Source organism: Sus scrofa, chromosome 15 (genome assembly GCF_000003025.6).
Source record: "Sus scrofa isolate TJ Tabasco breed Duroc chromosome 15, Sscrofa11.1, whole genome shotgun sequence".
NCBI lineage: Eukaryota > Metazoa > Chordata > Mammalia > Artiodactyla > Suidae > Sus > Sus scrofa.
The window spans coordinates 105,032,568-105,057,615 of record NC_010457.5 but is presented as its reverse complement, the minus strand read 5'-3'; the positions used below and the strand labels follow the sequence as shown (position 1 = coordinate 105,057,615).

Sequence of the window (25,048 nt, the reverse complement as noted above, 5' to 3'; positions counted from 1 at the left end):
CGCTGGTGTCTGCTGTGTTACAAGAGGGGGAATGCAACACCTGCCCTGCCCACTTTCCAAGGTGACTGAGATCAAATTGAATATTTCATCTGAAAGGGCTCAGAACTAGCAAATATTGTGTCAATATAAGAGCTGAAGAAGATGTTTTGAAAGGTACACTCAGATATTATTGGTGGCAGTACCAAACAATAGGGCTCATTTGGAAAGCAGGTTGGCAATGTTTTAATAATGATAAAAATGTTGGGACATATATAAACTAATATATATACAAAAATCAATCAGTAACAAGGCCTACTATATAGCACTGGGAATTCTATTCAATGCTCTGTGATGGCCTATACGAGAAAAGAATCTGAAAAAGAATCGATATATGTATAGCTGATTTACTTTCCCGTACAGCTGAAGCTAACACAACATTGCAAGTCTACTCCAATTAATTTTTAAATATTCATACCTTTTGACCTAATAAAATTCTCACTTCCATTAACTTATTCTAAGGAAACATCCGAGTAAATGAAAAAACCACACACCTGAAAGTCACTGTGCTATTGACTAAAAAAGCCAAGTATTCACTTCACAAATGTTTAATGAATGCCTGTCATGGGTCAGGCACTGTGCTAGGCACTTGGGACACTCATTAGTGACCACCGCAGACAAGGCCCTGACCACTTGTAGGGGACATTCCCACAAGCAGTAAGATTAGAGATATCATGATTAACTGAATTTCCTGGTTCTCAGGATTTTGTTTCCTGCTTTTCCCACGTAATATAAGTAAGTTCTTAAACAACAAAAATTTTGTAAACTCCATTACACTTTTTTTTTCCCAGAAAAACTCATAAGAAACACAATCTGTGAGAACTGTGCATGGGTTAATCCCAGAGATTTTGCTTTAGATGTGACAGACTATTAAGAGATAATATTATAAGACATTTTGAGGTCAAGGCAGCAGCTGCCCCTGCTAAGGGCAGCGGGGGGAGGGAAGGATAGCTTTGCTGTCATAATTTTCTCCTGCATGCGCTTTCACTAGGTATAAATATAAATTCTTTAAAAAAAATCATGGTGAGACTTGTATTTCTAAATATATTCACAGGTACATCAGTGTGGTCTCTTGCACTTGTATCTAAAAAGCTAATTAGGATAAAGCCTTATAAATAATTTAAATCTGTTCTATATTAATGGTTCCTCCTAAGGCTTTAATCTGAAAGGTTAAATTAACACTTGCTGAGAAAATCAGGAGCGCATCTAAATTACACAACTGGGGAGGGGGGAGAGAATTAGTTAATGTAAACATCCAAAAGAGACCACTGTTACTGGGAATGCAAAAAACCTGATTTAACTGCGCAGAGCTCTAAGATTACTGTAAGTTTCAAAGGGATCCTGGGAACCCATAAAGTCTTAAAAATTAGAGCGACGCACAACTCAGTAGAATTTTCCAAACTTAGCATCGTGACTCACACTTTCAAAAAATATTTACGAAGTGCCTACTGTGTGCCAGGCTCTAGGCTAGGTAGGCGCTGTCACAAATTCTGATCAAGTTCTAAGGGAAAAGGTGCCTGACACAACAAACCCACGAGGAAACAACACAACGCTGAACTTAAATACCGAGGACCAAACGCAGCTTGAGCATTTAATGATGTAAAAGCTTCCTTCCGAGTCCTGTTTTGGGGCACTTTGTTAGCGAACTCACAGAAGGTGTCACACGGAGCGGGGGCCGGAGGGCGTCCTCGGTTTGGAAACTTCTCGAGCGGGGAAGCACGGCCAAAGGTGAGAGCAAGGGTAAGGGTGGGGGTGGCGGGGCCGGGGGAGAGCGCGGCGGGCGGATGGGCCCCCAAACACCTGGCACCGCCAACCCCAGCAGGCGCCGCCTACGCCGCACGCAGGTGCCTCCGCCGCCGCGAGGCCCAGGACTCCCGGGCAGAGCCGGAGCTGCGCGGGGCGCACGGGCCGGTCGCCACGCAGAGCCGGGCTCCCTCCACAGCCCCGCTGGCCGCCCGGGCTCGGGCTTGAGGCAGGGTGGCGAGTTCTAGTCCCGGGCTTCCCGAGGTTAGCGCGAACGCAACCGCGCTCCCTCACGTCCCAACTGTCCCTCCCTTACCCTCCCCGGCCCGGCGTCCCCTCATTACCTAGGCGGCGACCAAAGCCAGCAGCTCTCCTCAGGCAGCCAAAGGTGCAGGGCCCGGGTGCCCGGCCCGCCCAGGGGCAAGGCGAGAGCGCAAGGCCCGCTCCCAGCGCGGGCCGCGAAGCTCAAGAGGGCGGCGCGACCCGGACTGGGACTGTGGGCCTGGAACTCGGCCCCAGCCCGGGGCACCCCGCCGGGACGGGATTCGCCCCACCCCGGCTGCAGGGTCGCGGCCCCGCCTCCCGCCTCGGGGCCGCCGGTTAGGGGGCGTGGCCTTTCGTGCTAGGGGCGTGGCCTAGAGGAAACTGCAATTCCCAGCAGGTAGTGCGCTAGCGCCTTAGAGGCTGCTGGGAGAGTGGGTCTCGTCCTCTCTTCCCCAATTGTGCGGGGCGGGGGACTGTAATTGAGCCGGCGTCGCTGCAAAACCGAAGTCGCCGAGTGATGATGTTGTGAAGTCGCCCACCAGTCCCTGCCACGCCCGGGCGGTTACAGGCAGCGGCGGCCGCTTTGGCTGCTGCTCCTAGGCTGCCGCCGCTTTTAGAATCTTCTCCTTGAAGGAGCGCGGGCGCAGGACCGAGGACCCCGGGCTATTCCTGTAAGTAACCTTCCCGCGCACGACCCGAACTTGCTCTTGCCATCTTCTCTTGAAGGCAGAGGAGCCTCCTCGCCCCGCGCTCCTCCTGGTCCTCGGAGGTCGCGCGCGGACACTGGAGCCGGAGCTGGGTACTGGAGGGCTGGGTGCTCGCCGGGTCCCCGCCCCGCTCTGGGAAGCGGGTGGTTTTCTAAGGATAAGGGCGAAGTGGTGGGCATTGGACTCTGGTCCCCGGGTTCACCCCAGATGCGCCTCTGAGGAGGATTAGCAGTATCCCATCCTCTGCCGGACAGTACTCACCTAGTGCCCCATCCCCGAGCGATGAGCGGCTTTAGTGTCTGGACGTTAAACCTTAAGCCTCAGTCGCCATCTGTGATGGGAGAGAGATGAGACGATAGTGGAAAAGAGCTCTATGTTGAGTTGGGCTTTTCTTGCAATTGATTTTGAGCCAGACGTCTTTTAAAAGAAAGACAGTTGCCTTTAGTTTCAACCGTAAATAATGAATATTGGCAGATATCCTTTTAGTATCAGCATAAAGATAATCTCCCAAACACTTGAAAGACTTCTGGGTCATTTTAATAGTGGTGAACTCGGTTACTTGCCCACGAGCCTTTTATTTAAACCTGCAGTTTCTGCCCCAGAAACAAACTTTTCACTGGAAATTCATCAAGCTAGAATGGACCATAGAAATAAAATGAAAAGGACTCTTCCAGGTTTTTGTTTTTAATTTATTTCAGTCATTTTTCCCCTCAACTTCAAATCTTTGCTGTAGAATTGGAAGTCTGAGCTAGAGTGATCTCCAAATAGCATGTTGACGGTGGTGACATGACACTACAGAAGAAATTGTGAAGGACATTTGGTGGTAAGAAAGGGCAAGCATGAAGACACTTTATCATCTCAGCAGTTATTCCAGCTTTCTGTTTTTAAAATTCAGTAACATTCAGCAAGTCTCAGACATTCATCAAACACTGAAAGACAGTTGTTATATTTACATATCTTTATTCATAGGATGACAGGAGTCAGACAAACATTTGAGTACTTCCAATCAGCCAGGCATCTCAGTTATGAGCTCTACATACGTTGGATCTCTTAATCACTAAAATAATTCTGTTGCATAATCTGAGGTTCAAAAACTTTGCTTATGTAACAAGTAGAGATTCATACCTAGATCTATCTGCCTTACTTCAAAGTGTGGGTCAGGTAACTTGTACCTACTTCAGAATTACTGACCTTAAAAAAAAAAAAAAAATTACTGACCTTAAAGGTTGGAAAAGCATTTTCCAGCATTATTTCCTAATACCGGTTCCTACTGCATACCTTGGACATCTAGAATAAATCCTGAAGCCCTGCTTTAGTGCTTTTGAACCAGTTGTTCTATCTACTTGCAATTCTCATCCTCCACAGAGTTAAAGACCATTACAGGGAGTTCCCGTCGTGGCGCAGTGGTTAACGAATCCGACTAGGAACCATGAGGTTGCGGGTTCGGTCCCTGCCCTTGCTCAGTGGGTTAACGATCCGGCGTTGCCGTGAGCTGTGGTGTAGGTTGCAGACGCGGCTCGGATCCCGCGTTGCTGTGGCTCTGGCGTAGGCCGGTGGCTACAGCTCCGATTCGACCCCTAGCCTGGGAACCTCCATATGCCGCGGGAGCGGCCCAAGAAATAGCAACAACAACAACAACAACAAAAGACAAAAGACAAAAAAAAAAAAAAAAAAAAAAAAAAAAAAAAAAAAAAAAAAAAAAAAAAAAAAGACCATTACAAATGCACCTCTTTACTTATGTAAGCCTTGGTAGGATTGGCCTTTCATCTCAAAAGTCTTTCCAGTTCAAAGGCTTAGTGGTTCTGTAATTGAAAATATGAGCCAAGGAGTGTTATCCTCTTCTGCAAATGGTTAACATCTGTAGTCACAAAGAGTAGAAAAAATTGTTTCTTAAGATTTTTACTTCAATACACAAAATACGGTAAACACCAATATAAGGAATGAGATGATAATGTTATTTCATGTTTATTTTCAGCTTTGTTTATATCATCCATACCAATTTTTGAACCTCTGGTTACTATCCTGTTTAGTTAATAAGAAATCTGAACACTAAGGTAATATTCACATTTAAAATAACTTAATAGTTGAAAGAGCTAAATTATTCATGATTTCCAGTCATATTTGATCTGCAGTAATCGTATAATAGGAAACATTTGTATAGATCTTACTATGTGTTAGATACTTCTCTAAATGTTTCACCTATATTAGCTTATTGTCACAGTAGCAGTATGAGGTGTTTTTATAGATAACTAAAGCAAAGGGTAAGTTAACGTACCCAAGGTCATGCTGATACTAAGTGATGGAACTGGGTGTCAAATCCAGGCAGTCCCAGAGTCTTTACTATAACATTTATTGAGCACCTACTGTGTACCAGCCCTACAACAGAATGCTTTTATTATAATTTGCCATTTATCTTTATAATTACCTTATGTAGAATGGAAGGTTGGCATTTAGTGACTTGTCCAAAGTCACGAGATAAGTCAGTGGTAGAGCCAGGATTTGAACTCACACTTGCCTTTCTTCAAAGTCCATGTTCCTTCTTCTACAATAAATAATCAAATCTTTAGTAAGTACCTTCAGTGGGACAGACACCATGCTAAGTGGTAGAATTTACACTTCTCATAATTCTCCAGAATTAAGAGAAAATAAATTTCTGTTGTTTAAGCTGCCCAGTCTGGTAGTTTGTTATGGCAACCCGTGCAAACTAATGGAGAGATGTTTTACCGAAGAGATGACTTACAAAAAGCCTTTGATGTGTAGCCAAGTGCTTAGGTTTCATGGTAAGGAGTGTTGAGAAATGAAGCTGGAGACTAGGCTGGAGTCATATTTGGATGAGTTTGTATGAGACACTAAGGATTTTAAACTTTTTCCTAAGGGGTATGGAATGGAGGGAGTTTGTAGCAATAGGAATACATTAAGTCTGTATTTTAGAAAGATACTCTGTGAGCCATGGAGGATGGATTAAAGGGGGTAAGACTGGAGGCAATAAGATCAGTTAGGTATCTTATTGCCACAGGAAGCCGAACTGAATATTTTCTCGGAGTATTGAAATGGCAAACTAAAGTGGAACCATTGTTAACATAAGAACGATTTTAAAGGGCACAGCTGACCCTTAGGGCATACATAAGGTCATTTAGGAATAATTTGTATATACCTCTTTCGTACCTAGAGATTGGCTTTGCTTTTGACATTTTGCTTTCCATAAAGAAAGCTTTATTCAGTTATCACAGAATATTCATTATTTTTCCACTGTATTTAATAGACATTCTTATGATACTTATTCTCTTCTATGCCAAGTCCACTGACAACTTCATGAAATAGCTACTCGGTATTACTATCTCCATTTTGTACATAAAGATATTGATGCACAGAGAAATTAAGTAACTTGCCCATGGTCACGTAGCTAATAAATGATAGTGGTTAAGATTCAAACTCAGGCAGTCTGTCTTTAGAATCTGTGCTTTTAGCCATTATACTCTCCTGTTGCCATTTACTATTTATCGAGGTCTTCAAATGCCTCTGAAAAGAGGAGGAAAAAAATACCAAAATAGAATATGTTTGCCACAGAGAATATAAAGTTAATCAGAAATGATAAGGAACAAGTGTATTTTTTCTTTTTTTTTTTTCCTTTTCTTTTTTTAATTTTAGAGAGGAGTTCCTGTTGTGACTCAGTGGTAACAAACTCTACTAGTATCCATGAGGGTGTGGTTTCCATCTCTGGCCTCACCCAGTAGGCTAAGGATCTGGCGTTGCCTCCAGCTGTGGTGTAGGTCACCACTTGGCTGGGATCTGGCCTTGCTGTGACTGTGGCTGTGGCCGGCAGCTACAGCTGCAATTTGATCCCTAGGCTGGGAGCTTAATGGGAAAAAGTGGCATTGACCTGAGGTGTGAAGAATGTCTAGACTTTGGATATGTAGAAGGGGGAGAAGACATTAAAGGTAGAAGACATAGCATGGATGAAGTTATAGGTTTGAGAATTTCCTGGTGTGTCTAGGGAATTGGTAAATACAGTCCTTTGTTTTGGCTAGAAAATATTGTGTGGTTGGAGAAGCCAGTTTTTTGGGGGGGCGCAGGGGTGCAGATAGTGAATGTCTGGGAAAGAGAACTTACGAAGTGAGGGGCAAGGAAAACTGAGGTTTTTAAATCAAATGTTTGAGGTATATACTAGAAGTAATTATCTTTTAGGAGAGGATAAATAAAGTTCATCTAGTCCCATTTTAACCATTAAGTCCCATTTCATTTCATGCCATGTCTCACAAACCCCACACATCCCTCTTGCTGTTTCCTTTCACTTAATTTATGCCTTTCTTACCATAATCTAGGCATAATGCGATGAGATTTCTTAATTGTTTTTCTGTCTCTGACCTCTCCATTCCTGAAATTTATCCTCTATTCTGACTCCAGGTTTATTTTTCAAATGTCACTTTCCACTTAGGAACTTGTTCCCTCTGGGATCAAGTTCAGACTTCTTAATCTGCACTAGTCAAATTTAAAGCTCCAAGTACTTCCCCATAATCAATCCCACGTAAGTTGGTCTGTACACAGCTGCCAAATTAGCTTTGTCTGCTGTTTGCTTTGGGGCCTTCTTCTCTCTTTGTCCCTTTACCTACTGGATACTCCCATTCTCACTCAAAATCTTTTTTTTTTTTTTTTAATTTTCCCACTGTACAGCAAGGGGGTCAGGTTATTCTTACATGTATACATTGCAATTACAGTTTTTCCCCCCACCCTTTCTTCTGTTGCAACATGAGTATCTAGACATAGTTCTCAATGTCACTCAAAATCTTTCCATCCTTGAGGAACCTGTATTCCTTGAGGAGTCCTGTATTAAATCTTACTCCTATGTGAAACCAGGACTTCAGCTAGAAAAGAACTCTCACCCCACTGACTATCCATAGAACAGTTCTAAGACTCATTAAATACTTATTTCTTATTTGGTGCTGTTATCTTATGTTCTTAGATATCTTAGATCATGAGATCTTAGATCTAATCTAGATCCTAGAGATCATTAGAACTCTCCCCATTGAGATCAGATTTCTTGGATTTTTATCTTCCCTTAAGTCAGAAGCTGTTGTATACTACTTTTTATCTCTTTTCAGTACTTTTAGTTTAATTCAAGAAGCATTTTTTGAAAGCTGTCCAGTAAGCAACTGATTGACAAGTTGTTAATTGAGATCATTTTATTGAAATTTCTTTTATAACTGGCTTCTTAATATGTAATGTTCTGACTTTATTGCTGACTTTACTACTAAGTGAGGTACCCTTAGGGACATCCTGTTTAACTGCCCTCTGTTATGGTTTATTCATGCTAGAAAATGAGCATACAAAGCCTACCCGTGGTATAGAAGTGGAACTAATTCATGTTGTAAAGATCGTTGAGGTCTTTGAAGCTTATCCATATATCTCTCTTGCCAGACTTTGAGTTCTTTCTCTTTAGAAAGCTTTCTGACAAGTCGCAAAGAAGGCAGGAATCCTTCAGATAAAACAGGGTCTAATTTGAGAGTGTTATGCTATGCTGTGCAACAACAGAATTGATAGTTACACATGTTAAATAGTGAAAGAATTCACACACCAGTTCAGCTGATAGTTCATTTCAACAGCAAATATTTATTGACTTGTTTGAGATCCTGCCATTATATTTCCATTCTGATCATCAAGGAGGAGGAAAGAAAGAAGAATAGCACTTTCCCCCTTCCTTTCTGGAAGAGGACTTCCAAGAATTGAATTCTAATATATGTTGTGAAAGAAACATTAGATGTTGAGTTAGAAAATAATGGTGGCAGGGGAGGTTACTTCAGGTCAAATGCACTGTATCTTCTTCCCGAGGATGACTTTTAAGCTGAGACCTGAAGGGTAAGAAGTAGTTGCATACATCTAAGGATAACCTGACCCCCTTGCTGTACAGTGGGAAAATAAAAAAAAAAATAAAAAAAAAGAAGTAGTTGCAATAGAAAGATAAAGAGGGAAGAGTATTCTAGGTACAGTGAACAGTTGCAAAGGCCCAAGATAGGAGAGAGTGTGATGAGGAAGTGGAAAGAAATGACAGAAGGCCTGTGGCTAAATATGAGCAAGAAGGAGAGTGGTGCAGGATGAGGGAGAAGTAGTCAGGGCCCCAGCAAGGCCGGATCTTGGAGATTGAGATGCGGAGTACAGATTTAATTCTAAATACTACAGGCACCTTTGAACTTTTTTTTAAAGGAGTTTAGTTTTAAAACCTATTCCTGTTGGAGTTCCTGCTGTGGTACAATGAGATTGATGGCATTTCTGGAGTGCTGGGATGAAGGTTGAGTGGGTTAAGGATCCAGCGTTGCCACACCTCCAGCTTGCCACACCTCCAGCGTAGGTTGCAGCTTCGGCTCAGATCTGATCAGGAACTCCATATGCTGTGGGGCAGCCAAAAAACAAACATCAACAATAACACCTTTATTCTTGTTGCCTTATGGAAAATAGAAGATTAAAGCATGGAATCTGTTAGGAGGTGTTTCGTATTCTAAGAGATGATGATGCTTGAATTAGGATGATAGAAGAAGGGATGAAGAGAAGGGGCACATTTGAGATATGTATGGGTAATAGACTGTACAGGATTTGATAATGGGTTGGATGTGGCAAGGTGAGAGAGAAGGCATGTCCTGTTTGGTGGATCATTTCAGGGGATCATAATTAGCCTGTGAGAAATTTTAGTGGAGCTCAGGGAGAAGTCTCATCTGAAGATGCAGATTATGAATTATTAATGCTAAAGAGGTGGTTTAATCTGTGGTAGTGGATGGTTTGCACAAAGGTAAGTGAAAAATAAGAACATGGTCACAATTGGAACTTTGGAAAATAGTAACATTTAAGGATCAAAGGGAGGGAGCTGGGTGATCCATTGAATGGATCTGAGAAAGCAGCTCCAGGTGAGCCATAGCAGGAAGGTTGGAGTAGGGAGTAGTCAATCGTATTGAACCAGAATGACATAAGACAACAACTAGGAGCGTGTGAATGGATCAGTTAGCAGGAACTATTGGTGACTGAAGGGAGAGTAGTTTCAGGAAAAGTTAGATTGCTATAGGGTTGAGGTATAAAGGAGAGATGACAAAAAGAGAATGAGAGTAAATACTCTGTCAAGAGGCTTGACTGAAAACAGAGGGCAGCAGCTAGGAAGTAACCCAGTGTGTTGGGACAGGATTTTTTTTTAAATTTTTATTTTGTCTGTTTTTAATAAAATGGAAGGCTTTGGGCATGATAATAGGCCAAGGAAGAGGTAAAGCTAGTAGAGTATAGGGATAAGCAGTAGAATAAAGTTTAGAGAAGGTAGGAGTAAAGACTTTTAAGTAATATACATTTTATTATTTTTTAAAACTGGGTGAATCTATGCATGTGGTATAAAAATTAGAATGAAGCAAAGGCCACCCAGTTCCTCTTCTTAGAAGATTGCTAATTTACACTCCCATCCACAAGTGTGCAAGGGCATGATTGAAATTATGTTTGTACTTAATTCTCAGAGTTTGGAGAGAAAGCTAGCTATAAATTATATGGTTTGACTGCTGGGAGGAATGAAGTGGATCAGAGATGAGTGAGAAGATGTGGTGTGGAATTGGTTCAGAAAAGAAGGATGTTGAAGAGACTAACAACAGAGTTCCTGCTGTGGTGTGTGGATTAAGAATCCAGTTGCAGTGGCTCTGGTCACTGGGAAGGCACAGGTTTGATCCCCAGCTGCAGTGGCATAGGTCACAGCTGTGGCTCAGATTCACTCCCTGGCCAGGGAAGTTCCATATGCTCTGGGTGTGGCCAAAGAAGAAGAAGAAGAAAGTTCTTTTGGACTTCTTGCCATGGTGCAGTGGGTTAAGAATCTGGCTATAGTGGCTCAGGTTGCTGCAGAGGTGCAGGTTTGAACCCTGGCCCTGTGCAGTGGGTTAAAGGATCCAGCATTGCCATCGCTGCAGTGCACGTCACAGCTGTGGCTCAGATTCAGGCCCTGGCCCTGGCCCGGGAACTACCATATGCAGAGTGGAGCCATAAAATTTTAAATAAATAAATAAATAAATAAATTTTTTAAAAAGGCCAACAGGGTGCATGTCTATGGTGTGAGGTCCATGGTTGAAGACTTTGTACCAGCCCCTCTCCACGTGGCTTCGTGACCTTTTAAAGAGAACTTAACTACATCTTTATATTTAAAATGTATGTCAGCTGAGAAAATGGATTTCTCAAAAATTCATCACTTAAATAAAGTAAGTACATGTTTGGGGTCCAAGTGCCAAAACTCTGTTTTTGGTTCTTAGTCGCTTTCAGTCAAAGGCATGTTGTGTGGTGCTTTGGGGTTATTCAGACCAGTGGTATAAATCAAAACAAAGGGAAGCTTGTTGGTTAAGAAAGAGCACTCTCTGTCTGAGGGAAGAAAGGAAGAGGATACTGGGAACCAACCAGTGTCTCTGAGGTGGTACTACTGTTCCTAAGGCATATAATTTAACAACTTAAGAAAAATTTCTTTTCAGCTATTCTCATCTTTTTAGCTAGTGTTAGGCTAAACCACTGACTATGACTATTTTATCTTTAGTCACAGAGATTGAAAGATTACAAATGAGACATATTAGCAATTGTGAGTTTTTTAAAGAAGATATTTGGTCATTTCTTATTTGATATGGGGATTATTTTAAGTTCATTCATAAACAGCTGCAAACAGTCTTAGTGGGAAACATGATAAAACCAAGGAATGAGCCAAAGGTTCAGGTTTAGCTTCCTGACAAAACTGACAACTTGTTCTTTTTTTAGTTATCACAAGAAAAGTGGGTAGTGTGTTATTGCTATAAAAATAATAAATCACCCTTTTACCATCAAACACTATACAGAATTTTTCATAAACCAAATAGTGTTTTCTTTCACATGTTCACTCTTCGCTTGATTTTGTTTTTCAAGGCAGTTTCTTTAGTTGATGTTGGACTGAAGTGTTTTAATAATTGTGTTCATTCAGTTACTTCTGAATTCTGTGTTGACATTTTAATTATTAAGCTTATAGTCGGGCATGTGTTGTGGACCTACTGTGTGTCGATTGCTTTAAGGTTTTTTGGGCATACAAAAATAAGATACCTTCATTCAAGGAGCTTGTAGTGAGGGAAAAATTGAGCATGTACTCTTCTGGGAGCATCTGAGTAAGGGAGTCAACAAACACTGGTTAAGGAGCAAAATCACAATGAAAAATGTTAAGTTTTCCTAAACCATTTTCTCCATGTTTCCACTGTATTTCTTTATACTGATTAACACTAAAATTCTCACAAAAGAGATGCAGACCCTAGACTTTTCTTGAGAGACAAAGAAAGGACAGAGTGTAGTCACAGCCAGCCTAGGGAAAAGAACACCAGGTGAGAAAGCACTTGGCGACAGTGCCAAAGGAAGAGAAGCCAGCCAGCTAATTCCCTGGGGATGGAAAGAAGGAGGGATGAAAGTAGAGGTACTTGAAGAACTAGCCAAGGGCTGAAAAACAGGTCCTAGGGTTCAGTCTCAAGCAGACACCTTCTGGGTTCTCCGATAACCCGGTTATCTGGTTTCTCAGCCAACAGCAAAAGGGAGAGCCATACTGGCAACAAAGACTGATAGCCTCACCGTGGGAGAGGAAAGAGAATTAGAAGTGGACTTAAAATCTCCAGAAAATTAGCAATTGGAAACCATTTAGCATAGGGAGAAAGAACTCTTTAAAAGCTTATAATCCCGAAGCATATCACCATAATCACTATAATACAGTAATTGCTAGTCATAGTTGTGACCATGAGTCATCAAGTTCTTTTTAGCCTCTTAAGGACTTTTTTCCTCTTCCCATATAGCAATTTGTTGGAGTTTTCTCATTACCATGTCTTAACTTTAGGGGGAAAATATCCTACTATCTATGTTTCTAAAATAAGGAAATGGAGGTGTGACCCATGCCGCGGCTACAACAATGCCAGATCCTTTAACCCTCTGTGCTGGGCCAGGGATCAAATCCATGCCTCCACAACGACCCAAGCCACTACAGAAGATTCTTAACCCACTGAACTCCTAGAAGCCAGCTTCAGAAAACTTCTACAGGGCTTGTTTCATTTGGTATATTCTAGAGAAAGGTCATGAATTTAACAGATGTTTGAGTTTTTGCTTTCAGTGTCAAAAGAGCTCATTTTTGCTCAGGAAAATTCTCACAGGGTAGTGATGATGCCTCTTCATTTGTTCAGGTCCACAAAGTGAAGTTTGTGTGCGCAGAGTTGCTCAGGCCTGGAGGAAAAGACACGTTAAGCAGACTCACTGAATAATGATAAATAAGCAAAGATGTCTATTCTTTTTGCTTTCTTTTTCTTTTTATAGCCACACCTGTGCACATGTGCAAGTTTCCAGGCTAGGGGTCAAATCAGAGCTGCTGCTACAACCACCGCAACACCAGATCTGAGCTGCACCTGCGACCTGTACTGCAGCTCACAGCAATGCCAGATCCGTAATCCACTAAGCAAAACCAGGGATTGAACCTGCATCCCACAGAGACAACGTTGGGTCCTTAACCCCCTGAGCCACAACAGGAACTCCCAGGATGTCTATTCTTAACATAGAGTAAAACTGTCAAATGAACTATGTGTTTTGGTTCCCATAGTTAATACATTTTCCCTTATAGGAAAATCTGCATGAGAAACCAAGTTACTATAAGTGTGTGTTGGGGGGGGGGTGTGTACGTGCATTGAGAGGTAGAGGACATTTGAAACATAAGGAACACTATGCTAAGGGAGTGGAGGAGTGAGCTGAGTAGCAGTATGCACTCCAAGAGCTATGCTAACTCAGAATAGCAAGGGCTGAAACTGGGGCCTAGGTGGAAAGCTGTTGCCAGAGACAGAGAGAAGGGCTTGAAATAAGGCCAGAGCAACAGGCTTGGAGAATAAATTGATGGGAACTGGTGACAACTTAGAAAGCAGGGATTGAGGAGAAGAAAGATGACTCTGAAATCTTTGGTTCTGCTGCTCAGGTAAATTGATAATATTAACTAATAGGTAAAGCAGGAAAAAATAGATTTCATAGAAGAAGGATAATGGGTTCAGTTTAGAATGTGGTGAGTTTATGGTATTGATTATAAGTTGATACTGAGAGGTCCAGTTTAAAGCCAAGAAATGCCAATTTGGGTTGAAGTTAGAGCCTTAAGGACTTATTATCATGTAATTGGAAATTAAGTCCTTTGAAGTAGATGAGATTCCTAATGAGAAAAAGGAGAGGGCTCAGGATAAAATCCTGAAGAAATGGGGATACTGGTAGCCACTACAGGCAAGTGGAAGGAGTTCCTGCTGTGGTACGGTGGGTTAAGAATCCTACTGCAGCAGCTCGGGTTGCTGTGGAGGTGAGGGTTTGATCCCCAGCCTGGTGTAATAGGTTAAAGGATCCAGTGTTGCTGCAGTTGTGGCTCAGATTCTGTCCCCGACCTGGGAACGTCCACATGCCATTAAAAAATTAAATAAATAAAAATTTAAAAAATAAAATACAGATGGAGAGAGTTCCTAAATTTCCTTAGCCAGCTGGTTACTATACCCATCAAGCTCAGAGTCTAATTGTCTGAGATGTTGCAGGTAGCCACTTGCCATACCTCAGAAAGCTGTATCTGTTCTTATTTGATTTCTGAATTTCATTGGCAAACCAGAATCATCCACTGTGTGTCAATTCTCCCTCAAAAGGTAACCTTATCTTGAAGTCCTGGAGTTGACTGGTTCGGAAACCATGAGTCTTATGTCTGAACTGTAACTTGAACATCTCTTGCCCAGTAGAATTACATTACTAAAATGAATATATGTCTTAGATATGCAGAATTCTAGAATCATTCTAGGATTATATGTTTACAACCATGTTTATAATAAATATTCTATCCTGACCATCACTCACTCCAATGTTAAGTTACACCCTGTTCCTGCTCCTAAAAGATTGCATGTCCTCCTGCCACTGATTACTTCATTGATCTGAAGAACTATCTTGCCTACAGTTTTTCAGTTTTTGGAAACTTATTTCTGAAGGCTTTAAGTATTTTAGGTTTAAAATAACTGAAAATTTTCAGATCATTTTAAGCTGCCAAAGCCAATTTATATTTGACTGTTAGAGGAGATAGAGAAATGAAGACACAGATTTTCTACCTCTTTTTGAATTATTTATTTTGAAAATTTGAATTTACTTTACTGCTTTATGAAAGTGCTGTTTCAAGGGGTCTTCTTGGCTATTTTATTTGAGAGTAAGTCTTGAAGAGCAGATTATAAAGAAATATTCTTAAGTTTGTCAGCATGATTATGTGTTCAGTTTATTTCTTAATCTTCCATGAAGTGTTTGTGTAGGTTTTCAGATGATGGTGTGTTTTGATTTAATCTACTGCCTAAATATTACCAGTCAGTGTTGAAAACAAAAAATGCTTTCTGATTTGCTGGGGAAGGATTTATTTGGTTTTAGACATATAGTACATATAAAGTAACCACAGACTCTGTTATATAAAATGCCTCTGCTTGAGGCATTTTTGCCCTCATTTTTGGTTAAGAGAACAGGAAATCCACAAACTCTGTAATGCTCTTTCCTCTGCATTATTCATTTTTGAAGACTTATGATTGTTTTTTTCTTTTTTTTTTTTTAACTATTACTTTAGTCAAAAGGGCATGATTCTCTGTGTTTAAAAAAAGATACATAGTAATTATGATGACTTTATCAGTATCCTGGAATGTAAATTCTTGATGGCAAATGCTCTTGTGAATGAATATTTTAATATGTCTATAGCCCAAATGTCAGATGAGTGTCCAGACAGACGCTTTAGGAGCTAAACAGTTGGCTCGCACCTTTGGTTTCATGTTATGGGGAAGCCAAAACCCTTCCTGAGATTTCGGCAAATTCCTAGTGTTCTTGTGGCCTTTGAGTTACTGCCATCTGGATGGGACTTCTTTCCCTTCCCTTCTCTCTTCCTCCCCGCGGCGGGGGTGGGGAGGGACCAAACAGTTGTTTCCCTGGACTTATGCAGAACAGCCTTGCCTTCCACCATAAGTGCCTTTTTCTTGTGTTTTCCCAAATAAAAAGCATTTCTTTCCTAAGAGAAGCTCTGCTGTTGCATGTAAAGATGATGAAGTGTGTGTCTTAGGTGATTATAATAATCCTTCCAATAACTCTTATTTTCTCCATTTACCAAATTTTCAAAAATTTAAATAATTCATACTAAACTCAGTCTCCATTCTTTAAAGAAGTTGTAATAAAACCGCATCTTGAAAAAGCTTTTGCAGTGTTAGAATTGACTATACTATATAGCACTGTGTATTTCTTTTGCCAGGTGGTACAGAGAAGATAGTGGTCATTTAAAAGAATACAGAATTTCAGGAGTTCCCATCGTCATGGCATAATGGAAAAGAATCTGACTAGGAAGCATGAAGTTGCGGGTTTGATCCATGGCCTCGCTCAGTGGGTTGAGGATCCAGCATTGCCATGAGCCGTGGTGTGGGTCGCAGACGCAGTTCAGATCTGAAGTGGCTGTGGTGTAGGCTGGCGGCTGTGGTTCTGATTAGACCCCTAGCCTGGGAACCTCTGTATACCGCAGGTGCAGCCCTAAAAAGCAAAATAAATAAATAAATAAATAATAAAAGGATACAGAATTTCAGATTTTAAGTATCACATTGCTCTTTCTCTTAGAGAACTAAAGACTATTTTGTGAATGTAAGACAAAAGTCTACCCTTTTGAAGTTTGCATTTAGCATTTTTGCCCTATTTTCTATGCAATTTCCTTTGGCTACACTATGGCATCACTAAATTATTTCTGACTGCCAAATAATAATTTGCAATGGCTTTTTTACTTCTAATCAATCATGATCTTTTATAGAAACAAGTTCAAAAAAAATAGGTGATGGGAAAGAGGGATAAAACTAGGGATGCATAAATAGTAGTTAACACTGTTTTTAGGATTTTTATATATATACTGTCTTTTTAAAAAACTTTGATTACACCGCTGCATGCAGAAATTCCCAGACTAGGGATCAGACCCGCACCACAGCAGTGACAACACCATATGCTTAACCACTAGGGCACTGAAGATCTCCTCTCTGATCTTTTTTGATATTTACTGTCACTGGGCCATCATGTAAAAGTTGGAATTCTTGTCTAGAAGTAGAATTTTGAAAAGATTTCATGTTCATATTGCTTATTCAGGTACTTGTTGCCTTTTCTTGAAGAGTTTTGTGTCCTTGTTTTACTCTGTGGTACAAAACTGTTGTGATTGAGGGTATAGACCAGAGGTCAGCAAACTAGCCTATGGGCCAAATCCAGCAAATCTATAAGCTAAGAATTGTTTTTCCACTTTTTAAAGGGTTAAAAAACAACAACAGGGAGTTCCCGTCGTGGCGCAGTGGTTAACGAATCCGACTAGGAACCATGAGGTTGCAGGTTCGGTCCCTGGACTTGCTCAGTGGGTTAACGATCCGGCGTTGCCATGAGCTGTGGTGTAGGTTGCAGACGCGGCTCGGATCCCGCGTTGCTGTGGCTCTGGCGTAGGCCGGTGGCTACAGCTCCGATTGGACCCCTAGCCTGGGAACCTCCATATGCCACGGGAGCGGCCCAAAGAAATAGCAAAAGACAAAAAAAATAAATAAATTAAAAAAAAAAAAAAAAAGTCACCTGGGGAGTTTCTTTGTGGCTCATTAGGTTAAGAACCCAATCCGTATCCATGAGGATGCAAATTTGATCCCTGGCCTCCCTCAGTAGGTTAAGGATCAGGCGTTGCTGTGAGCTGTGGTGTAGGCCAGCAGCTGTAGCTCCAATTCGGCCTGGGAACTTCTATGTGCCTCAAGTGCAGCCCTCAAAATCAATTAAAGAAAAAAAACAACAACAAAGATAATAGATGACAAAAGCCTAATATATGACTGCAAAGCCTAATGTATTTACTGCCTGGCTTTTTACAAAAAAAAGTTTAGATTCTTGAGTTTAAAAAGTTTAAAAGTGTATAAAGAATTGTTACAAGGTCACAGGTGGAAACTATCAGTGGTTATGTAATTGTATATTCTGAATTCTGTGTAATCCATTACCAGATGAGTTACATTAAAATGATGACACAGATCAATAAAATGTTGACCTTGAAAGATAGATGAGTAGACTACTAAACAGCATGTCAACAGTCTATCTCCCAATGAAGGGATGGTAAAAGATTACAAACAACTTTCATTTGATTGTTCATATTTATATATTGCCTGAATTTTTTTGAATAAACATATTACCTAATTTATAATGAGAAAGAAAGGTGCACAGATGTATATGTGTGTGTCGTGTCTGTGTGTTTTAAAGAGAAACTGAATGGAAATTTCAGTGTCACTTGTGGCTGATTTTCATCAGATGATAAATATGTTTGTTTAAGGAATATAACTTATTATATACCACTTTTAAACTCTTGTCGTCTTTGAACTTTAAGCACTTTTCCCTTCAAAACTTTTATCAGATAACCAAACACCTGAAGATGTCAACATCGAGGCTTAATCTCACTTTTTTTAACCATTTCTTTGGCTGAAATCTAACTACACTTCTTTAGAGCAGCTGGGTAGTAATGTAAAAGCAACTGGCCTTTTAAGAAATTGTCAGGAACTGTGTTCCACATAGTGTACGTTACAGAGATTGCTAATTTTGCATTCATTGTTTCCAGCAAGTGTTTTCATGTCCAGGCATAGTCAGATGTTAAGGATTGAAGAGGTGCAATAATATAGATAAATAGTTTGCCAAAAGAAGAGTAAGACTTCCATAGATTTTTTAAAAAATTTTCCTTCTGTTACCATACTACATTGTTCCAAATTTCCCCCTTTCCTCCATGCAGGGTAAGCATTTTAATATGTTTATAATGCAGAATAAATTTAATTTATGTACATTGCATTGTGGTATCTCTCTCCTTTTGCTTCCTGCTTTATTCATTCAGCACTGTATTTTTAGCGCTGTGTTCTGTGGTATATATCCACATTTTACCTGTCTACCCTCCAAGGAGTTGTCTCTATGAGCTATATGAGAATTTCTTTGAGATAGATATACCCAGGAGCAGAATTGCTGGATCCTAGGGAACATGTACCTTAATTTGACAGCATGGTTTCTATGGTTCCTTTGAATGGCTTCACTGTGCATTCCCACCATGGGCTTTATATTTGGGTAAAATTTTGTAAGAGTTTCTCTATCATCAGTAATTAGTGGTAAGAAGGGATTACCTCTAAGGTGAGAATAATTGTTAGAACTCCTGAATTATTGCTGTATCTTAGCTGGTGGCAATTCCAGATGAGATATAGAGCCATGTTTTTTTATAAGAGCATGTGTTTTTTGAGAGCTAAAGCTGTTGACAAGGTGGAAGGATAGGAACTGATCTGAATCCTGTATCTTCTAAATCTACATTCTTATGACCAGGTCTCATGAAATGGTATTGTTCATATTTTATAATTCTGTCTCCTTATCTAACTTTTTAATCATGTGAAACACATAAGTAATGCTTCTGTTTATCAAATACTATTAAATATGATTTATAAACATTAACTCATTTAATCCACATAGCCTATAAAATAGGTACTGTTATTGTTCCCATTTTATAAGTGAGGAAACGGAGGAACAGGGAGATTGTTTTAATATCACCAGTTGAGGAATGGAGAACTAATGAAAAGTCCATGAAAAGTAAACCAGGAGTTCCCGTCGTGGCTCAGTGGTTAACGAATCTGACTGGGAACAGTGAGATTGTGGGTTCGATCCCTGGCCTCGCCTCGCTCAGTGGGTTAAGGATCCGGCATTGCCATGGGCTGTGGTGCAGGCCGCAGACGCAGCTCAGATCCCGAGTTGCTGAGGCTGTGGTGTAGGCTGAAGGCTACAGCTCTTATTAGACCCCTAGCCTGGGAACCTCCATATACTGTGGGTGCAGCCCTGGAAAAAGGCAAAAAGACAAAAAAAAAAAAAAAAAAAAAGTAAACCAGTTATGTAGTATATGTTATTTCATAGTCCATTACAAATATGAAGGTGTTCTTTAACTTGACTAACTTTTGCATACGGATATCTGTAACTCATCATAATGCCAAATGGGAAAGGGAAACATGTTTAGCATTATGCGTCTAAGAATTCCAAAATAAAATTTATGGATAGTGATAACATTTATTAGTTGCCCCAGTTGTTATTCTGGCACACTGGATATGTTTATTTTCTAGATGGTAAAACTTAATTATTCAAATACCATAAACTATTACCTTTTCACATTTTCTTTTAAATCCTGCTTTCCTAACTTCCTAAAGAGTAGGTATAAAAGCATGATTTAACATGATTAGGGTCATATTTTAATAACTATCATTGTACTTTGATGAGGATGTAGATGTGAAATGTGAAACAGAAGGCTTCTAATAATGACTAGACTTGGCGTTCTCGAAAAAGTCCCTAATATCCTTTTTCTTTTGGATTATTTGCCTAATTTTATAAAAGGTAAAGTATGGCATATACAGACACTGCTGTGTAATGTGGCTGCTTTTCTGTAAAATTGTCATTGACTCACAAGTGATTCCTTGCCTAGAAAATCTTCTTCAATGTTGCTGTGGCAGTTTTAGTGATTTGAAGATCTTGATGAATCAAATACCTGTTAGCAGTAACCCATTCTCTTGCTATTTACTGTTTGTTGAGGAAACAGAGAGAAACAGTATCCTTTTCCACTGCAATAATTTGAACTGGATTACTGGACTATAAATTTGTTATCTTTGCAAACAAGATAGTAGGCTTATTTTTTTTTAAACTTTCTTTAATATTTGGCTTGAAACCAAATGCCAAGCACAAGCAACATATAAAATTACATCTCCAAATGTATAGGACAGAAAGCCCAGTCCTTGCATGGTAGATTTACTCTCTTATAAATCTGTTGAAACACAAAATTACCTGCTTAGAACCTGTAACTTAAAGTTTCTGGATAGGGACAAAGTATGCCTCAGAGCAAAGGATTCATTCAGCTCTGCTGGTTACCAATAGATGGTCATTTTCAACTCAGCCATTATTGTTATTTATGTTTGTTTTATACATGTATAATTTTGAGGCATCTTATAAATATTACAAATTCCATTTTGTCTCTGAAAGCAATGCTAATGATAAATTGATGAACACTAAAATAGAAGTAGTGGGGAGTTCCTGTTGTGGCGCAGTGGAAATGAATCCAACTAGTATCCATGAGGACACAGGTCCGATCCCTGGCCTCATTCAGTGGATTAAGGATCTGGCATTGCCGTGAGGTCAAGGACACGGCTTGGATCCCACGTTGCTGTGGCTATGGTGTGGGCCGGCAGCTATAGCTCTATTTTGACCCCTAGCCTGAGAACTTCCATATGCTGAGGATGCGGCCCTAAAAAGAAAGAGTGTAAAAAATTGGAAGTGAGAAGATTACACGTTAGATATATGACTGGAAAATGATTATGAAGGACAGTCCCAAGATGTGTGAAAAAAAAGATGTGCCTGTGCAGTTGACAGTCAGCCAAGGGTGAAGAAGTATGAATGTTTGAAGTGGTTTTAGCAGAGGATTATCGTTCAGGTAGGATGCCTGTTTAGTCAAAGGTTAATTCAGGTTAAAGTTGGAGTCTAAGAACTGAAAGGCCGAGTGGTGCTGTGGTAACTTATCAAAAACCACAGATGGCACCATGGTTCCAGACCTTTTCTTATCTGCAGGTGAAACTCTGGTGTAGATTCCTTAGCTGCCAGAGGTTCCCTCCCTTCTGTTGGTAGAGATTGTGGCAGGGAGGGGTTGCCTGCCTCAGTAAATGCTCATTGTAAACAAAGTAGGGCACTTAATTTTTTTTAAATGCCAAAAATGTACCAGATAGGTGAGAATGCAGACCCCATAAACCTGAATCTCACTCAGGGTTTTGGACTTTTAAACTAATGGGTTTAAGTAGCCTTTTGGAATCCATCCTGTTTGTAAGTAGAGCTGCCTCCATGTATTTTATATTCTGAAAACCTACTGGTCATTAATTGAATGACACAAAAAAAGAGGGACCAAATAGTTCCTCAGGGTGAACTTTACGTTTGCTGGTGGAATGGCTGGGCTGAACGTAGTGCACCCCAGGGCAGCTGGGGTAGTGGCCCATCAGTGCAGCTGGACTTGGTGTTGGTGTGTGGGCTTTGCCCTTGTGAGCTCTGCTGCTTACTCTCAGGTTGGATTTGGAGGTTGACACCACTTACCACCCTTTTTTTTTTTTTTCCAGCTCTTAGCACTGAAGCCATCATATAGTCTTTTAGTGGCGTAATGTCTGGTTTAAAAATTATTATGGCTTTTTTGGTAAATTTTATCTTTGGTGTAACCAGGTACATTAAAATTAGTGACTCTTTGTCTTTGTTAAAAATCTGTTATTTAATGTAGGAACATGGTTCATTATTTTTTAAATTATACACTTTATCTTGTCTGGATTAAGGTTGTCACTGCCTACAAGAACTGCTGCTGGAGTTGGTAATTGGCACTGTCCCCACTTCTGTGTGCACATCAGCAGCCAACATGTATTTTAAATTAATTGCCAAAGTATTATTTGTACAATAAAATGTTAAAATATATTTCCAGTTTAAATGTTTGTTACATTATTATATTTACTGTAATTCTAGGCTCTGCACTTTTGCTGAAGTGAAGTGTCCCTGAATTGTTTTAGTCTTTTCTATAAGCCTCTTTTAGCCAGAATATCCTGTTTTAAGGAAGTAGCAAGATTTTTTTAAGGCACAAGGCCTATATTTAGGCCCTCACTGTTGACCATTTAGTTTCCATAGCTAGGCTAACCTATCTAAGTCATCAGTGTGTTGTATTCTGCCAGCAATATTTATATGAATGACATGTTTGTTCTTTTTAAGTCTCATTCTTATTAAAATAAGTCACTTGGCTGATTTACTTTATTTTCTCTGAAGTGTGCAAGAATAACAAAGGCTGCCTTCTTGTTAAATAATGCATGCTTGGTTGATTGTTTTATGAAGAAAAACAGTGAAGTTGTTCCTAAAAAGAGTGAATAATGATCCAGCATAGCAAGTCGATGGTACTCAAGGAAGTACTAAGAATATCTGTGTACGATCTAGGAAGGGAACTGAAAAAGTATTATTTGTGCTTGCCAGAGTTTAGTTTCTACTCCATTTAGGACTCTGATTCTGCAAGCTTTCTGTTTATTCATGCATTGGAGAAGTAGGGAAAAAAAAGATTAATGGCACTAAACTAACATCACTCATCAGAGGGCAGGAAGTAAATGGCTTAGGTTGAGAGAAGAGGCTATTAAGCAGTCAACAGTAGGGTTTACAGTGTGCTCAACTTTGTGTAAGGTACAACAGTCATAATAATGATAAAATAGTACTATTTGGTAGTGATGGAAATAACTAATACTGGCATACTTATTGTATTCTAAGGTTATTGTTCTAAGACCTTTACATGTGTTAATTCTTGTAATTTCCCCAATGACCATCTAAGGTAGGTACTGTTATCCTCTTATAACTCCCTTAATCTCCATAGCAACCCCATAAATAGACCATGTTATTAAGCTGATTTTACACATGAAGAAATGAGGTTCAGCATTTTGTCCAGGGTCATACAACTAGTACGTAGTAGAGCTGAGTTTTGGAATCCATGTTTTTAACCACTGCGGTAGTCTCAATAATGGCCCTCAAGGATATCCAGATCCTAGTCCCCTGGAAACTTTGCGTATTACCTGATATGGCAAAAGGGATTTTGCAGAAAGGACTAAATTAAGAATTTTAAGAGGGGGAGATGATCTTGAATTATCCAGTTGGGTCTTAAATGAAACCATGGATGTCCTTGAGGGGGGCAGCAGGAGATTTGGCAGAAGATGGTAATGTGACAGTGGAAGCAGAGACAGAGATTTGGAGGTGCTGTGGTGCTGGGTTTGAAGATGGAAAGGGGTACCCTGAGCCAAGGGTTACAGGTCTAAAAGCTAGAAAAGACAGGGAAAGAGATTCTCCCCAGGGCCTCCAGAGGAAGCACAGCCCTGCCAGTTCTTGGGTTTTTGGTTTTGGCCCATTAAAACCTTTTCATCCCTCGAGGTCCAGAACTATAAGATAATAAATTGGTGTTGTTTTAAACCACTAAATTTGTTGGTAATTTGTTGTAACAGCAATGAGAAAAACTAATACAGCAACTATGGTGTGGGTAAAGGTACTAGTTATAGTTAAGCTTTGAATACATATTCAACTACGGTAGCCATTCTGAGCTCAGAGCTGACTCTTAAGCCAGAAACTTAAGAAATATTAGGCAGAAGACATCATTTTTTCTTCAGGCCCAAGAAAAAGGGGAAAGCTGGAAGGAATGAGCATTTCAGTGTCTACTGTATGTCAGGTACCGAGCCAGGAATTTCTGTTGTTCATTTAGTCCTCATACCTGACCCTCCCTGTAAAGAGTAGTTAATTATTACTCCCACCTTGACAATTATGAACTGTTGAGTAATGTGCTCAGAGTCAGAAAACCAGTAATAAAATAAAATTCAGGCTTTTCTAATGCCAAGGGGCATACATTGTTCTATAGTCAACATTGCTACTCTAAACTAATCCTCCTGAGGAGCTCAGATCTAGACCAGGGCATATCCAAAGGGTTTACTTACTTCTAAAGAGTCACCAGGAAGAACTTATCATTTCCAGATCACCCTGACCTGGAGCACAGTGTGCAGACTGGGCAGGTTCCTGGATTGCCCTGCAGGTCTAGAGTCTTCCTGCATAACTCTGGAGATGGACTTAGTTCTGTGTTCACTTAGCTTTCTCCATTCTTGTATGTAAGCGTTAAAACCATACCATTAACAATATCACCAAAACTAATTAAAAAGCAGTTCTCTAGATCACAGATCTAGCATTCATAGTTGAAACATATTTATACGTACACACATACACCTTTTTGTATGTTCCTATGTGATATATGTAAATATGAAAACAAACAAACAAAAAAAGGGACTCATAATGTAAATATAAGATTAAACCAGCCAGTGGGAGTTCCCTTCATGGCTCAGCGGTAACAGACCCGACCAGGATCCATGATAATGCAGGTTTGATCCCTGACCTCACTCAGTTGGTTAAGGACCCAGCGTTGCTGTGAGCTGTGGTGTAGGTTTCAGATGTGGCTCAGATCCCAAGTTGCTGTGGCTGTAGGTGGGCAGCTGCAGCTCCAACTAGACCCCCAGCCTGGGAACTTCAGTATGCCATGGGTACAGCCCTAAAAAGCAAAAAAAAAAAAGATTAAACCAGCCATTTATGTTACAAATGGCAGGCAGAAGGTCCCAAAGTTATCTTTAGATTTTCATAATTATCTTTGATTATGATATGATTAAGTACAACAATTTTGTTTAAGAACCAGTTTGGATAGATATGAGGAG

General features: G+C 40.2%; 2 protein-coding genes across 10 annotated transcripts in view; one reads left to right on the top strand and one right to left on the bottom strand.

Annotated features, from left to right (window-relative positions):
* The window catches only part of STRADB (STE20-related kinase adaptor beta), a 28,212-nt gene extending 25,814 nt beyond the window's left edge, over positions 1–2,398 (bottom strand). For 2 of the 7 annotated variants that reach the window (XM_005654192.3, XM_013982357.2), the window contains exon 1: positions 2,124–2,369. The gene's annotated coding sequence lies outside the window, so the exon portion shown is untranslated. Of the gene's footprint in view, positions 1–1,687; positions 1,848–2,123 lie in introns of those variants that run through there. The other 5 variants (XM_003133587.5, XM_005654191.3, XM_021075701.1 and 2 more) reach the window with 5 other exon arrangements.
* TRAK2 (trafficking kinesin protein 2) overlaps positions 1,562–25,048 on the top strand; it is a 64,794-nt gene continuing 41,307 nt past the window's right edge. Inside the window, exon 1 of one of the 3 annotated variants that reach the window (XM_021075699.1) lies at positions 1,562–1,764. The gene's annotated coding sequence lies outside the window, so the exon portion shown is untranslated. Of the gene's footprint in view, positions 1,765–2,434; positions 2,715–25,048 lie in introns of those variants that run through there. The other 2 variants (XM_021075698.1, XM_013982331.2) reach the window with 2 other exon arrangements.